A 17,610-nucleotide genomic window follows, 5' to 3' on the forward strand; every position below is an offset into this window, starting at 1 on the left:
CGCGATAAAATCAAGTTGTTTAAACTCGAGCGTCGAAACGACGAATGAAAATAATTAATAATAATAATCGGGAACGACGAGTCGTCACAGGTACTGGTTTTTTAGATTTTTGGTAAATCAAAAGAGCGACAGGGTCGGTCCACGTTGGCGATGCAGCGTCGATAGAATCCAATTTGCGAAGTGAATCCAATTTCTCGCCTTTCCGCAGGCCGATCGCTTCGTCTCACGCACCGGGGGAAGAGTTTCTAATCTCCTGGTTGGTCCGTTCGACGCACTAATAAAATCGTTCAGGCTCGAAACGGTTTACGATTTCTTAAAGCGGGCGTTCGGACGCGACCATCGAAAAATCTTAATCGCGAGCCGCATAAAGAATTATAAGACGCCGCTGTCGACTGGAATAACCGCGGTATAGAGGATTAGTTGCGTTGGAAATTGATCTGCCGCGCGTCATGAACAAGCCTTTTTATGAACTGCCCGACAGCACCGATCCTTCGATAAAGCTTCGCGATTAACCGGTCCGGGGTGGTGTAATAATAAACGCAGTGGCGTCGTCGCGTGGTTGTTCGACCAGACCGCGATCGGAAGAAATAAAGAGACGCAGGAGAGCAGAAAGAGGGTGCGGGGCAAAAACCAGAACCGAATAGAAGGTGAAGCTGTATCCAATTAACGTTTCGTGCGTTGTCCAATCGGTAGCAGGCATTTAAACGACGATTCATTGCGATTAATTCATCGGAACAGGTTTGCAGGATCCATCTAATCAGAATTCTCAGCCCTCTGAGCGAAATTTCGCGGACTTCGATGCGAAACCAATCACGTTCGGTGTCCATAGATCCTTCGTTTTATAAACATTTCGTCACGGTAACCGTTGGTAAGCGAACCGATCTACATTTTGCATCTTTCCCTTCCCAAATTCTGTTCTTTTTTTAGGTTGAGAAGGCTACTGGTAATCTGAATTTTATATTCGAAAAGCAATACGTACATATTGTACATAGTGGTCTTGAAACCTGTCGCTTTCGTAGAACGTTTTGTTAATGAGCGATCATTTAGGTTACAATTCCACACGAATAGCAACGATAAATGAAAAGAGACAATCGGCATCGGCCGATTTTAAGCTAACACAGTGTTTTTTAGAGCGTAATAGAGACGTGTAGCATTCGTACTGTAAATACTATAGATCTTAAAAGAAAAATGACAATGCTGAAGTATACAGGAAAGAATAAAACTAGCAAGAATGGCGAACGAGGGGTTGGGAAATTGTTTGAAAAGCTGGTGGAGTCGGAGTAGGGATGAAGTTCTGCCGGTGCACGAGTTTCATTGGGCGGAGATAACAGAAGGTTACCAGAGTTAACTGAAATGCTGATTTTCTCCATCTTTTTCGTGCGCTTCCCTTCGCAAGAATATAAAATATCCTGTCTAATAAGACGAACCGAATGAAAATTTCGATTATTACGTTCTACATCTCTTTCCTTTACGTAGAATAATTTAGGTAAATATTTTTCGAAAAAAACACTCGACGCTGTATTAACGAAGCTTCGGCTTGTCCAACGTCTTTGAAGAAATTATATAACGTTATGTAACAATTAGAAATTCGCCGAAACGTATGTAAAAGAGACGAAATTTTGAAAAGGGAATGTCTTCGACGGTAGGATTTTAATTTTTTAACCTTTTCGATGTTCAATCGAGGGAACAGGAAGAACGAGCGATAAATTCGAAAAGAATTCCCAACAAATCAGCCCGGAAAGAGTGACCGCGTAAAATCGGTTCGCCGAGTGACGACAGACGCTCGAACGTTCCTCTAAAAAAAAAAAAAAAAAAAAAAAGAAGTCTCGAGGGAATCCTTCTCACGACCGAAACAGCGACTCGAGAAACGCAGATAAGAAACAATTTCCTGCCATCGTCGATACGCGATCCTTTCGACTTCCCTACGCTACTATTTCCATCAAATCGTTTCACTAAACAGCTCTGGTTTCTTTCTTTTCCTTCGACGCCTCCTTGTCGATCATCCGGGCGTCTCGATAAGAGCTTTCCGGAGAAAAAAAGGAATGCCTGTTTTCCTATGGTCATTGATACTCCACTGCAACTTTTGACGATTTCTTCTTTAAGCATGTTCTCAATCTGTCGAGAAGTTTTAACCTTTCAACCTCCTCTCGATTATATTCTCGCATAGTTCCAAAGAATACAATAATCACAAGGACGAACAAAAGAAACGAACAAAACGAACGCGGATAAACGAGGTGTAGCAAGTAAATCGGAGGTGGTAGCCAAAGGTGATTGGATGGTGATAAGGGATAGACTCGTTCCAAAGTAACTGATAAACCGTTCCTCTCTCTCTCTTTTCCTCCCTCGCTCGTCCAAAGTAATTCCGTCTCTGACCCATCTTGGTACACGACCTACGCACTGAAGCAATTCACTGGTTTTCCATTTTGTTTACTATGTATTCTCCGTGTCTCGCCACGAAACGACCCGTCCGTCTATCTCTCTCGCAAGTTCCAGTCGGTTCGACATTTTCGTTTTACCGTTTCCCTCTTCGTCCCTCTTGCGCGTGTGTCGGTCCATCGTCTCTGTCTATCCGAGAGCAGACTCCCTCCTCGTCGATCGTCCGTTTTGGCCGGGCTCGTGGTTGCTGTTCAACCAGCGGAAGCCAGCTAGACAGCTCGGAAGTTCGGCTCTCTTCGTTCCACCATGCGAGAAAGCCGTCGACGCGACAAGGACGCGCGGTCTGGGATAGCCAATCAGAGCAAGGCTGTTCTCCTGGCCGCCGATCAATGCGAAACCCCACTGTACCGACGTGCACAGGGTGTATCCGTGCTCTTTGTCGGGAGAGAAACCCAGCCCAACCTCTGGCTCCTCCGGCCAGCGGAAGCGGCGCTCCTACGTTTCGACACGCTGCCCGATGCATCCACCATGTCACTTTGTATTGTCGTCCGACCACGTCGTGCCGGGCAAATTTTTTCCCTTTTTCGCCGAACGACCTTTCCTCCCTTTCTTTTTCTCCTCGTTCCTCTTTCCCTGTCGATCCTCGCGATCGCGATACGTCGGTGTATCCACTCGCTCGTGCGAGCGGATCCCAGCCTCGGCCGTATACACCCTTTCGCGTTTCCCGTTCTTTCTTGTTCACTTACGTGATAGGAACGCCGATGCGATTCTTGACTGGCAAGCGTTTCCAAGTACATCGAGGAATGCGTCGAAAGCCGCGTTGAATTTTGTGTTCCTTGTTCTCTGCTCGGCGGCAAGTCTTCGCTTTGCTAAGAAGTGTAAATTTCCGAATGGACGAGGAATAAGTTTCGCGTGGGAAAATAAGTGGATTTCGACGATCGAAGGGAATTGTGGAATGATCGCAGTAAAGGTCTGGTATCTTACCTAATATATGGACACCGTGTACTTACAATGATCATCAAAGGTAAATGACGATTCTTCACGGTAATTTTCGAGTTACGTCTTTAACCCGGGCGTCGTTCGGAAGTCGAGGAATACCGCGGCATCGCGAACGACCAGTTCGTAAAACAAGGGGACCAAAGATTACAGGAAACCATCGCGCCGGTCCATTCGTCATGTTCGAAAATTCCGCAGTCCTTTACCGTGGCTCCATCAAATTTTATTCCGGGTAATACGCAGCGGCAGCGTCGTTCGGAATACGTGACCTTTCCAGGCAACTCTGTATCCATCTAAATTGGATATCGGACCGAGTTGTTATCGGCGTGACTCGACTGTGTTACGCTATAGAGTGCACCGAGCGGGACAGCGCGCGGTCCGAACGAATATTCCATGTGCTTCCTAAACAAACCGTATCCATAAAGGCTGCAAGCTGAAACGGTATAACCGCTTGCGCTTTCAGCTTAATTAAACGAAGAGTTCCGAAAGTGGCCGCGATCTTATTCCGAACTCTGGCAAATAGACCGAAGCGGACCTCGCAGGTTCGAAACCAGCCGAGATAACGAGATCCTTTCGCGTTTTCTATATCTCCGCCCCTTCCTCCCTTTCCTTCTCCCTTCGTCATTGTTATACGAGACATTTTTTTTATTCCTTCTTTTCCACGTTTCGCGGAATTCCAGCGATCGGTCGCGAACCGATACCGTCGCACGATTATTCCTATATCTATCGTAAAGCAATTTCTGAAAAGCTATTTCGCGAAGAATATTTTCAACGCGATGGTTCGTACGGATAACCGACTCTCTCTCTCTCTCTCTCTCTGCCTCGCACCGGCGATGACCTATCTATATAGAGAAAGTCGACGTTTCACCAGCCCCCTGGACCGGTCTTTTATACACGCGTGCACCTCTACCTCGACGTGGCTGGTCTTGCAACTTCCTGACCTATCTGTTCCACGGAGATAGCCTCCTTCCTTCCTCTCGATTGTTCCTCGATGAAACTGTTCCTAAAGTAGCCGAACGTCTTCGTGCTACGCCTGATAACCGACTCCATTAATTCGAACGGGGCTCTTCCTCTTGTTCTCTCCGCTTCTCTCTCGTTATATAAGCTTTTCGTGCTTCTTGAGACGCGCGGTTTTATTTGCATTTGCAATTTTCGAGATTGAACCGTGTTGGAAAGTTTGGAAATTCGTCGCGGATATCGTACTTGGACTTTCCGACGGTATTCTTGTTATTTGTAAGTTGAATAAATTTCGCTGTTCGTGGGAGAACCGCGAGGACAACGTTATCGCGTCGAGAAAAATAATGCATTTTCAAAAACAGAGAGGTGTTGCCTCGTTTCGAATTCCTTTGGCGTTTAAACGATCGCTTTAACACGCCGTGCTTTACGTTTCGGCGCAAGACTTTGGATTCGATCGAAAAACTCTTGCGAAAGTTTGCCAAAAATAAGATTCGTTTTCGATGAATTTACGCCAAATATTATCGCGGATATCTAGCTTCGTATACACGATAAAATAGTTATCGCGTCTACTCTACCTGACTAATATATAGATTTGAAAACTTACCCATTGGATGCTGAGCCGTCGAATCCTCGTTTCCAACAACCTCGTCACGTACCACATCTGAAACACTGGACCCTTGGTCCAAACGACAAAACGTTAACGCTCGGTCTAAAATAAATCTGAATGTTCATTTCAATTTTATTAATAGAAGAAATCTTTTTCAAAATGGACAGTATGCCGATATAAACTTGTATGTATAATATCTTAGTTAAAAGAAGGAAGAGGTGAAATTTTTATAGCTCGAGATTTAAGCAATGTATCTGTTCGTTCGACGAGAAGAAGGACCAGAGAAAGCGAATTCCATAAGACCAACCATAGAACCAAGTTGAACAAGACGCGCATCTTTTCTATAAGAATAAGCCGCGTTCTATCACGATCATTCTCCCTATTATCTGGAATCTCCACTCGACGACAAAATATTCGCGATCGTCATCGAGGAGATTTCCATCATTCGTACGATTATCTGAAGCCATCCGGAGCGATGTTCCTCGACCATCATCGACACGTGCTATTTTTTATACGTTGCAAATAAATCTTGTAGATACACACGATGAAATTGGACGCGTGTGTGCCGAAATACGAGCATGTTCTAATCGGATTCCTTTTAGATACGAAAACCGACAAATTCAGCAAGCTTTATCCAATCCGCAATGTCTATTTTGAGATCTAGTTGAAACGTTTGTTAAGTGCGTGTTTAATGGAAACTTACGAAGTTCGATGCGCCGGAAGCTCACCCTCGTGCGGTCGTGCGGTCGACAAACGAATGTTAATGATCGGCCGATCGACACAAACGAAAAGTATTATTTACTTGGATACGCGGGAAATCGGCGCGGGGGGAAGCAACTGGGTCGAATACTAAGCATCGATCGATGCTGGCCAACTCGATACATCACGATATCGCATAGGCCACACGAAACACGATGCGCACGCGTACGTCGGACCGTTCATTACTCCGATTCAGCATGGCGACTTTGCCACTTTTTCTATCCCTACTCTGTCCGCTGGCAACTGTTACCAAACTGTGTTACACCCAGCCACTCAGCAGCGCCATACACACCATGAATATTTAGTACGCGTGCCGGTTGTTGCACGGGCGACGCACCCTTTCGTTAACCTTGGAATTCTCTGATTCGTCGGGCGGTCAGCTTCCCGCAGATGATATCGAGCAAGAATTTCGATTTCCTGCGAAACGGTCGCACACCGGTGAGAATGTTCAAATTTTCATGGAGACTGTACCGGCTGAGAGTAGAAATTACGACCTGTGATGCAACGTTGCATAGAAGAGGCGAGGCAAAAATTTTACTAGAAATTTAGTACGTACGTCTGGTCGTACGTAAAATTATCTATTTCTCAGCTATATTTAGAAACGAAAGATAATTAAAAGTTGAGCAACGATACAGTATATGTTTCACGTTGCTTGCGATTATGCGAGATGCGACAGCTTGTTTCCTATTTGGACAACAAACGAGATACGACGAACATTTGTTCGAGGTTCGGTTAATAGCACAGACATGCTAATAGAACTGGTCCTGCGAATGAAGGAAGATGCAGCGATGAAACGCTGATAGATACGGTAAATTTTATCTCTCGCTGTAATTACGCGAGTCATTTGATCCGAAGGCTCAGTGTGCGTCTCTCGTAAGCGATTCGTGTCTCCGATCATGTATCCATCGCGATACGACGATACTACGTAACCAGAAACTTTGAAAGTAATCTCGCGTTAGACGCTACGACTGGCAAAGCTTGGCAACTTGGAGAAATAATCTCTACGGACTGTGAGTACACGGGAGAAAGCGCGTAACGCAACCCCGTGCAATTTAACATTTATAAGCGACGTAAAATACGCGTATTAACAAGCAGTCGAGCAAACTATGGCGCAATTTGGCTCGCGATAAAAAAAAAGTACGCACGCCCACGCCAGGAAACGGGGCATTAAGAAAACAGAGAAACGAGCAACGACGAGACAGCGTGTCAGCTCGTTAAGGGAGGCCATCGCGTCGAGAGGGAACACTAGTCGATCGTTTTCGTCCAATTTCGTCCCGATGCGATGAAAAAAGCGAACAGCGCCGCTAACAAGTTCATTTAGAACGTGAATCGAATCGAGATTTTGCTTTTCCTGCTTATTCCAGGAGAATTGTAGAAAAGGTGCGGGTAGGTACGCGCGGGTAGGTCTCGTCGAGGGAGTATAAAGTAGAACGAACGGTGACACGCTACACATCGAGCGATTCAGACTCGGTCTCGTGTCATTAACTTTCTCGCGCGGCTAATAGAAAAGACCGTTTCCATCGATCGGTTTCCAATCGTCTCGTTGTAATATCTGAAAGCGTACGATCGAAAGGACTTTAAGAAAATCACAATACATCGTCGAAATGTTAGAAGAATTGTATAATATTACATTGTAAAAATTCGTTGGTCAAAGTTATATATATACACCTGTATTATTGAAAGCAAAAGTTAACGAAGATAAATCGTTGCACACGTAGATATTATATAAGAATGACTAGGCTAAGAGGCTAGGGATCCTCTAGTGAGACAAATTAACTTGTCTTCTCCGGTTAACGGATTGAAAAAAGAAACGTGTTTCCATTTGAAAGTCCATAAAAATCGATCGATAACGATATCCAGCCGTTTCGTTGTGGCGCGACTCGCGAGAAAAAGGACCAAAGGACTAATTTATTTTCAGTCGGTCGTTCTATTTCGTTTCGATTGGTCCGATATTGGCGGAGAGCCAGCGTCGAACGGCAGCGGATCACTTTGATATGCAGGTCGGCTAAACAGCCAGCGTATTTAGCCGCGCGGACGTACCGAACATAGTAACACATATATCGGCAATTCTTTTACCTCTTTGGCCGTTTCGCTTTATGCACCCTGCGAAAGTGCACGAGCCGCTTTACTGCTGGAGAAGTTGCCGCCGGGTCGGCGGTGAAACGGCCAGGGCAGGGGAGGCGAGCATCAGAGAACAGCAACCGCTAGAATTCGCCCCGTGCAACGGCCACGGCCGCAATATCTAAGCAGGAAATTTCCGTGCGAGCCGGGAAACGTAGCCAGAAGTGTACGCGAATCCGGCGAATGTAAAATAGATGTAAATGCGCAGCCGGAGAGATGGACTGCAGAAGCTGCATATTTAAATGCGGATAAAAAGCTCCTAATCTCGAACGGCGACGTCTTTGCCCGAGGTAATACTTCTTCTGTAAAATTTGTCGCAATTCCCCGGCTGCCAATGGTGACACGCATCGGCCAACAAGAAAAATATCAAAGGACGAAGTAAAAAGGTAACAAGAGTTGATAGGAGCCAGGCTCGAGAGTTTTCACGGAGTACCAGGCACTCGGTTGTGAGCTTATAATATACGGACAGGCTGAACCGAGACTCCCACCCCGTGGATTTTAATAAGGTGGAAACAGGGCCCTCGGAGAAAACTGAAGTTTAAGTTCTCATCCGTAACCTGGCGTCAACGACCGAACGACCTGAACTTTGACTTATTAAAAATATTCTCGCATCCCTGCCCACCCGTTCTCGTTAATTCCGTTTTCCAGCGCTTGCCGGTTGCTTCGAAAAACATTTCCCGTCATCGCCACGGAATCACGTAGCCCGACCGACTCATCCCTATAAAAACCAGCCCGAAAACGTATACGTCGTGTGCATATACACGTTCGCGCGCCGACATGGATCTGCCGGTTTCTGCCGAGAAGAAGTTGGTGGATGGATACAGGCTTAAAGACGGATGTTGCTTTCTCGCGTTCGCTTTACGAGATACGCGTTCCGGTTTTTTCGTTAGGTTCGAGCTGTAATAGAGGAAGATGGGTTTCCAGTGTTTACAGGTCGAGCCACGAGCCCCAAGATCCTCGTTGCTTCGACCGAGAAACAGTCATAGCTAAGATGTATCATCGGAGCAGGTCAATTGCCTTCCAAAACCCCACCTCCGGCCGCTCTTCATCGACAACCCACCCTTAAGTCGACTCTATCCTGGCCAAGAGAGCCAAATGTCGGCGTTGGTGGGGGAATAGCGATGGGCCGAGTGCTGCAGGGTCGGGTAAAAGTACGGAAAAGCTAGCTAAGGCAGCCATCGTTCGACCACACCAGGTGCCGCCATGTTTATTTTCGAGCTGTTGCTTCTTCTACCTGTATTTTTCTGGCTTCGTAGAATGTGTTGTACGATATATAATCTCTACCTTTTCGTTCTACTTCCTTTCGTTTAGGACGAGACGTTCAAAGTATAGCTACCCGTGCTTGATCTCTAGAGTTTGCAAGGTTCGCGATAATTTCGCGCAATAACCAGGCCTTATCCCCTTTTAACGAATCGTTTTTGATTATCAGCTTTTATCGACGTAGGTACGGAAACGTATAACGCGCGAGAATCGTGCACGGCACGACGGTTTTACTCTCTTCGTGGAATAATAAAAAAAAATTTGCTGGAACTGCACGCATTTAGCGACTTGCCTACATGCGACTCACGGATGTAACGATGCTATCGGCAGGGCTCGGGAAAAAATTGTTACAGCGGTACATGTTTCATTAAGACTTTTTACCTTGAAACCGGCACCAACGTTCATCCACGAATTAACGCGCATGTGGTGGAAAACGTAATGTCAAAGTGCAAGATCATTAGCCGCTGCAATTTAATAAAAAAAGCTGCTATTTTATATATCGCTACATAACGAACTATATACTGTATGACTAAAAGAAAAAGAGGGGAAAAACAGGGGTCCCTGTTTCTATATAAAAAGGGTCAAGGTTTTCACGGAAAATCTGGCGAAAACTTAGCCAAGATAAATTGTCGGAAGGGACGCGTAATTGCGCGGGGGACTTTCGTAATTTGGCATCGAGTTGCAGCGTGTATTTCCTTCGGTGTTTTCCGCGCGCCATCAAAGTAACAACCGCGGTCAAGTAGTTCGACGCATTTTCTGCTAACTTTCCTACATACCCTGCATTTCCAACGACGACGAATTTTCCACGCGTGACAACGAGCGCGTTATTCGTGCCGGGCGCACACGCGTCCGCAAAGTGCAAGACGAAACGACTGCACCTTGGCGCATGCTTCGAGCTGCCTGCATTTCGTACGACCGATAGATACATACGTACACGGTGTTACGATAATCACGAGTCAACTTGTCCTTCAAAATGAGCCCTCGAATGATCGAAGTCCTTGTTGATGAGAGAGCAATAATTTCGCGCTTATAGTTTTTTCACCTGTACAGAAGTTATTTCAAGGTGCGTTGAAATTTATCACTGGAAAGCAACGGGACGAACGATCTGAATTTCAAAGGTCGATCAATATTTTGAACTTTGAGAATGTTTACGCGATTTTGAGAAAGAAATTATGAGAACAGCTTTTCAAAAACGCTAGAAATGTTCATGGCTTGGGAACAAGGTTAAACAAGCCCCAAATATTTACATAATTTTTCTTGCTGCTTTCATTGAACTCCTAACTTTGAATCCTTTGTATTTACAAACTAAATAAAAATGTCGTGTGTATTAATTCAATTACTTTGCTAGAAAATGCACGCCACATCTGTTTACAAATAGAGGCTTTCGCTATCGCGTCTATGGATCCTTTTTTCAAGAGGTAATCTAATTCCATCATCTTATCGTCTTCGGTTTTAGCCAGAATCTTCGATCCAAAGAAGAGTGAAAAAACGACACGGGACACCTTGTATATTGTAGCTCGAAATAGTATTTCACAGGTGTGGGTTTGCAACAACTGCGTGAAAGTAAATTGGTGTAATCAACTGGAAGTATGTAGCAAACCGTGCGCGCAGCAATCTCACGCAATATTGCGCATGCAAAATTAATAAATTGGAAATTGAACGTGGCGATTCGCGTGATATTGTCGGGGCCACACGTATCTCTATGCATCTATGTATAAAAGCATCGATAAGAGAGAATCCACCGGTGCTATATCGATCCACTGCCCGGTGAGCGTCGCATTTTCTACCTTCGATCTTGTTGCGACTATTTATCATCCTGAAATTACTCCGCTGCTGCTCTTCGTTACACCGCGTTCCACGGAATCGCCGCGTTTCGCGCCTCGTATTCTTTTTTTCGTCAACCACGTTTTGCCGATTTTACGAGCTCACTCTATACGCTCATCCGCGAACAGACCAATTTCTCTGTATATACAGTTGCATTTAAGGCCAAACGTTCGCGTACTATACGTTTGCTTGATCAAACGATTTTAGCGCAAATACTTTCTCAAAAAGCAGATCGACTATTATTCTGACTCCTTTACGAGCGAATGTTCTTTTAAATTATCGATCGTAGGGATACGTTTTTCCGGGCTCTTTGCAAACGAACTCAAACGCGCTGAAATTAAGGCCAGTTTTACCGAAAATAAATACATTCGTCGTATAAAGTACGATGTTTATACGCAGCATCGAGTGTGAAATACGTTCTTTGGAAGCCAAGAAAGAAGCATTATATCGTTCCACTTATCTAAATCTTTCAAAATTTTGCAAAACATTCACCGATGATCCCTGTAGAAAGCATCTGCGGCTGGCGAATTTAAAACATCGCGCGGTTTCTGTTTGATAGGAGCCCGACCAAACGCGGGATTCTTAATGAGAGTGGGTAAATGTCATTTATCTTTTAATTGCAAAGAAATACTTTTATTCCCGGATCGAAGAGACGCAGATAGCCGTGCACCTCGAATGAAATCTCCGCGGAATAATTTAGCGCGCGCCACGACGAATAATTTAATTATCGTGGAATCGCTGCGCTTCGTTCTTCGTGTTTCTCTGTGTGAAAGCTCGCTCGCAAATTCACTTTCTCTATCTCTCTCCATCTTCTTCTCGAATTAGTCTTAATTCCTGCGCGTTTCGAACACTTTGCTTGAATCACGACCGACGTTCACTAACGTCTGCGGGATAACCTCGATCGTGAAAATTCGGTAACAAAAGCGACGGTACGCGATTGCATTCGTTGCAAAATATCGTTTAATATTTTTGGAAAGCTTAAAATTATTTTACCTATTTATTATCAATTATTTATTACGTACATTGACGTTCCCAAAGGCATTACATATTTGGAATTCGTAATTGTTATTTAATATTTAGCAATAACGGAAGAAGCAAATTCGAGAAAATTGTATGGAAAAGCGTAGAAAGTCGCGTGAACGGATGAAAGGAAGATAATGTGAAAAATAAAGACTCGGAATTAGCCACGATGTACAATACTCACGTTCCTGTAATAATACACCTATTCCGAGATAACAGGATGACAACGTGGCGGAGAAAAAAAAAACATATTACTAGAGGATCACAAGGAATGTATAAAACGGAATGAAAGAGTCCGGTCTCTCGATAGGTCGATAGCTCGCGCGACGAAATGTCGAGAACCGGCTTTCTGCAAAGACCGAGCTATCCACTGCAGGATATTTTACGTAGGATCGAACGTTATATCCTAGAGTCTAGGATACTCGCGGAATAAATACCTAAGCCTGGCGTAGCCTCGTGGTCTAACCACGAGCACACGTGATATAATTTGCGGCTATCGGAGCGACTCGAAAGTAAAAATATTCGCTACGTTCTACGCCTATAAAAGGATAAGACGAGGAGCCATGAACGTCAACGGCCCGTTTATGCGCGTATCTCGACAGCTATAAACGCGCATTATGTAACCCGATAGAACTTATTTTTCTAAATTAACTTCAATTTGGATATATAACTCAACTTCGATTCCCCTTTATAATAAACAATTTCGATGCTACCAAAAGAATCAAGAAAGTCTTGGTAAACATGGGCCGAAATATCGTTAGTTTGCAAGTTATTATACGTCCAATCTGACCGCCGTTTGCTTCAACAAACACTTGTGAACATGTTTTGCCGTAGAATTATTATTTAAATAGCGCAAAGTTGGGGGATAAAAACGCTACACGGTTCTGTTACTGTTACTGAACGACCCTGGTATGATTATTACGCAAGAAATCTGTTTAGCGTGCTTCGTTTAATGATCCATTCAACGAGTTACGTAATCAGTTATAATACATATATGGTAGATAAACAAGCGATAAAGTCTGCTATTCTATTACAGGCTCCCAGTTAACGACATCTTACAACTTCGAAACTAATGCTAATATTTGCGCTTACGTTCGTAAATTTCGCAAACCTTTCGTTCTTTCGAGTCACACTGATTTCCTAAAGCACTTCTCATCGTAAATTCTAACTTGCCCCGCTGTTCTCCGAGTAGTAAGACGACAATGTGTACGGCTGCCAACGACTCGCGAGAAACGCGCAAAGATTTACAACTGTTCGACAGGAAAATACTTTTTTTTTTTCTTGACTGACCAGAAAAAAATTGCTACCTAGAACGAATGGAAGGGTGCTATTGACCGCAGGTTTGCCGGAAACCAGAAAAAATCATGAGAAAAAACACAGCGTAACCCTTTCGTCCGAGGAATACCTGGCTGGAAAAAGTTTCTCGGCCGACTTCGATCGACGGAATGGAGAAAACCACGCGACGAATAATCCTTTCTACTCGCGCCAAAGAAAACCATACCTGCCCGGTATTCGAAAATTGATCCCGTTAGGTCGCTAACTTTCGCTCTTTTCTCTTCTTTATTCTCTTTTTCGTTACTTCCGCTGCCGTGTCGAGCTACTGGAAGAATTTTCTGCCAAAGTCCGGGAAACTAGTTTCGAGAAGTTCTCCCCGAGTGGTGCTCGTGCTCGGGGCGCAATTCACGCGATCAAACTTTCCAACTTTTTAAATCTATTTCTTTGTAGCGGAGCACGACAGAGTCCAAGTGCCGTTGGGTTTACGAGAAATCGCGAGAACGAGAAAGTACTTGCAACACGGTTAAAAAGAAATTCTTTTAATTATAAAGAAAGTAGTCGGTGTTTTTACATTTAATTAAAACCCCGATAATTCAACAACTGTTCTCAAAATTATTTGTCGCTCGTAGGAAATTACATACGCGATTTAATTTCCAGTAAAAAATTATTTGATTTGTTTCTGCGGCGTGAAACCTGCTTGCTTCTTTATCGAGCATAGTGATTGGCGTTTAAAGTGTACCGAGTGTCCGATAAAGTTACCCACACAATGTACCGGAGCCCGCCCATGTCGAACGATCATAGGACGAGTCTCTTAACTCTCCTATTCCGATATTTTTCCAACATCGTCACTCCTGAAATCGATAGATAGCGACGCAACCCTTTCATGTTGCGTAGCAATTGTTCCGTACACCGCGCTACGTTTACTATTCCATGTGCTGGCTTTATTGCCAGCTGCTACCGGTTCAAGATCTTTATACCACCTTATCGAACGGTATTGTTGTTTGGCTTTGAGTGGAAAATGTTAACCGCGAACTGTTGCACAGCTTCGTTATCATGCACGCTACGTCGGGAAAAAACGAGTTTCTATTGGAAATGTAAATCGGTAATGGAAATGATCAAACAATCGTCGTAAGAAAACGCAGAGTAGATCGAGAAAATGAACTAAAACGAAATATTTACGTAACGTTTAAAACGTACCACGTAGAAACGTATTCGAAAGTTTGCGTTAATACTTCTGCATTCTGATCTTTTTAACGAGATATAAATTAAAGGATGCAAGACAATAAACGATATTTCAATGGGAATAGCGTTTATAGCTTTTAATTGTTACCTATTTAGAGATAGGTTTTGTCTCCCCTTTCGTCTCAGGGGGAAAAACATTAGTAAGTGTCGTAACCTTAACAAAAATAAGTTACACAATTTACTTGGACAAATGCAAAGAAGGGAATGAACATTCGATGTAAGTGAAACGATAACGTTCAACGTTTATAGTCCCATAATGTACGATTTCATTACTAACAAGATAGCCGATGATGATGATTAATTCGATGTCGCAAAAAGTTATCTTTTATCGAACGAAATTCAATTAAAATGTTTTTTGCACACTGACAAAGTGTGTTAACACGCACGACACACCGCCATTGGAAGCGTCGGTGTTTACGATCGCTAGCGTCCATCAACTCTCAGATAGGAGAATAACAATACTTTTTATCGAGTTTGCCTTTAATTAATTATTCGCGTTCTACGTTTGTTCGCGACGCGATTATCTCTTATCGATTCCCGCCTCGCGAATGCAATTACAATCGACCGATTTAGCTTTATACGCCAAGAACTTCAGATTGATTCGATTTCAATCTGTGATAATTATCCACATTTATAGATTCTAGTCCATTCGGTAACGTTATCTATGTAATAACACGTTACAGCGTAAAAATATACATAGGCATGTTAAACAGATATTACTGTGCGAGCATTCGTTGGATCTTATCAGTTTCACTTCGTACAATGTTTGTTTCGTTTCCAATCATCGTTCGATGAAACAGCGAAGCAACATCGTGGCAAAACTGTGCTTACAAGAGTCTTCGCTTTGCAGATGGCGAGGGAATAGAAGAGCGTAATCGGGAGAAAGCAACGAAATTTCTGAGGAAACTGGCAAATTTACGAGAACTAGTCTGTATAGGTCACGTTTGCTCCAAAGATCTTTCGGATCTTCTACTTTGTGGAGATTGGAATGCACGATGGTCGTTTCCCTTTGGCCCTCGCTGACCCCGCCCTTTCGTGGCTACGAGGAAAATGGACAACAGCGTACGTCTGTCTTTTTCTCTCCCTATCTCTCTTTCTACGTTTACTCTTTGTCATTTTTGTTCTCAGATATGAAATTGCCTGGTATCCTTTGGGAAATGCCGAGCAATGTCAGCTACGAACCATGCTAACACGTATAGAAGAAGGAGAGACAAACTGACCAGTCGGAGAAACGAAGACGAAGAAGCTAGCGCTCTGCCAGAACGAGATTGTATTTTCGTCCCCGTACCCAACGTCCATCCTATTCGATCGGACGTTTCGTTTGCGTAATCCATACACCTGTGCGTTCTTAAAGATTCAGATTCCACGAACATTTGCCGTACTTTCCTCTTATGTACACTGTTACGCGTATAAATACAATACGAATATATATCGGTTTACTTTGTCGCATTTATCGGACCGTCGAACCTCCCGGAGCATTTACATTCGGCAACAACATTCCACGAAGCTGATAAAACCCTACCTGGATCGTCGGCCATTATAGCCAATGCGAATTATAGCGAACACGAATTATAAAATCATTGCGCGATCGCCGCGAGGCGTCGTTGATCTCGTTAGGCTCATCGAGCGCGATTGTAACTCTGACTGGAATGTGTATGCGGTCAAAGCGAGCTGTTGACCTTTGTTTACCGACCTGAATCTCTCTCTCCGGATCCGGCACTAGCCACGTATCTGTCACCGTCAGATCACAAGTACCGTCAATTTTTCCAACTGTTTTCAACCTCTATCTTTGCCGAAAAGCCGCGATACAGCAAGAGGGTCGGTAGACAGTGAGAGTACTCTTTTGGCGATTCTGCCAGGATTTATGATGCCTAGAACTTTCGTAACTGTAACGCTGTTGACGTTCGATCATGCTGGTTAACGTCGTTTCTCCGAGAATAGACGCTGTATTACGTTCAAACCGATTAGTGTACACCAAAGTAGACCAGCAGATAACGAAGGAAGAATCTGCCGAATCTCTGTCAATTTTTGCAGGACGTTTTCTCCATTTTTATGACTTAACTCAGCCGAACAGCTGCGACATCGCGATATCATATTTTTCAATATGGATCGATGACGTTAACGGACCTACGAATAATCCCAACAAATGTAGCATTGCTCTGCGAATTTCGGATTTTGTTAAAAGAAGCAAGAAAAGATTATTTTCATGAAGTGGATGTGGAGACAGAAACGTGTCGAGATTCTTCGTTCCCCCTCGTCTTTTTCACGCCGTTGAAACTCTCAGCGACTCTAAATACGACCAGTGGATGGCATAAAATCGGTACATAACGTCGCCGATGCTGCGGGAAATCCGCAGGATGAAAATTTCGCGGCGAATTAGTCAAGACGCGGTCGAAGTTTCCGTCGACCGTAAACGTGCCATTTTTCCATGGGCTTCGAGCGACGCTCGTGGTAGCGGCGTAAAACGTGCAAGTTCCTTTTATCTCGACCTATAACATCGATATCCATGCGTGTATATCTATTTATATGACCTCCGGCTCGCTTCTTGGGAACAGGCATTTCCATTCACCGACTACGGTTATCGTTTCACACTTACAAACTTCCTTGTACTTGCCGTCGGGATACAACAGCGTTGTATAAACAGCAATGAAAATTGTATTTTGCTACCGTTTCACGATATTAAACGTTCCAGTACCTACGTTTCGCGGTTGACCGAAAGTAGAATCACGGTTCTAGCGTTTCGATTCGTTTCCTTTGTAATCGCGAGATGTTATTCGATGATATTTATTTTTCGCCTTATTTGGCGTCTCGGAAAATGAGAAAGAAAAGGTTTCAACATAGGAAATCTGTGCTTCGTTCAGAATACTCTCTGGTCTCGTTTGAAGGAGGAACAGAGATTCTTTCTACGCCGAACGAACGAAGGGATGATACGACTTTTGGCCATTCTCGACGTATCCGCATCACGAGTTTGACGAGCAACCTTGTTTACGGGCCAATTTCGCGCGAATACAGGCTGCGCCAAATACTATTTTTTTTTTTTTGCACGTAAAACTTCAAACTTGCGCTTTAGCCCCTCACTTTCGGTATACTTTCCTCGACATACGATTCCTTTCCTTTCCCTTCCTTCTCTTCCGCGCCAACGTTGTTAACACAGTATGAACATATAAAACGTA

The 17,610-nt window shown here is 44.0% G+C and overlaps 1 long non-coding RNA gene across 1 annotated transcript in view; it reads right to left on the minus strand.

Annotated features, from left to right (window-relative positions):
- The window catches only part of LOC117242285, a 176,923-nt gene that overhangs the window by 121,559 nt on the left and 37,754 nt on the right, over positions 1 to 17,610 (minus strand). The window contains exon 2 of the long non-coding RNA XR_004495216.1: positions 4,934 to 4,990. This is a non-coding gene — a long non-coding RNA (uncharacterized LOC117242285). The remainder of the gene's footprint in view (positions 1 to 4,933; positions 4,991 to 17,610) is intronic.

The sequence above is a fragment of the Bombus vosnesenskii genome, unplaced genomic scaffold, assembly GCF_011952255.1.
Source record: "Bombus vosnesenskii isolate JDL3184/JDL3185 unplaced genomic scaffold, Bvos_JDL3184-5_v1.1 scf7180000016273, whole genome shotgun sequence".
Classification (NCBI taxonomy): Eukaryota; Metazoa; Arthropoda; class Insecta; order Hymenoptera; family Apidae; genus Bombus; species Bombus vosnesenskii.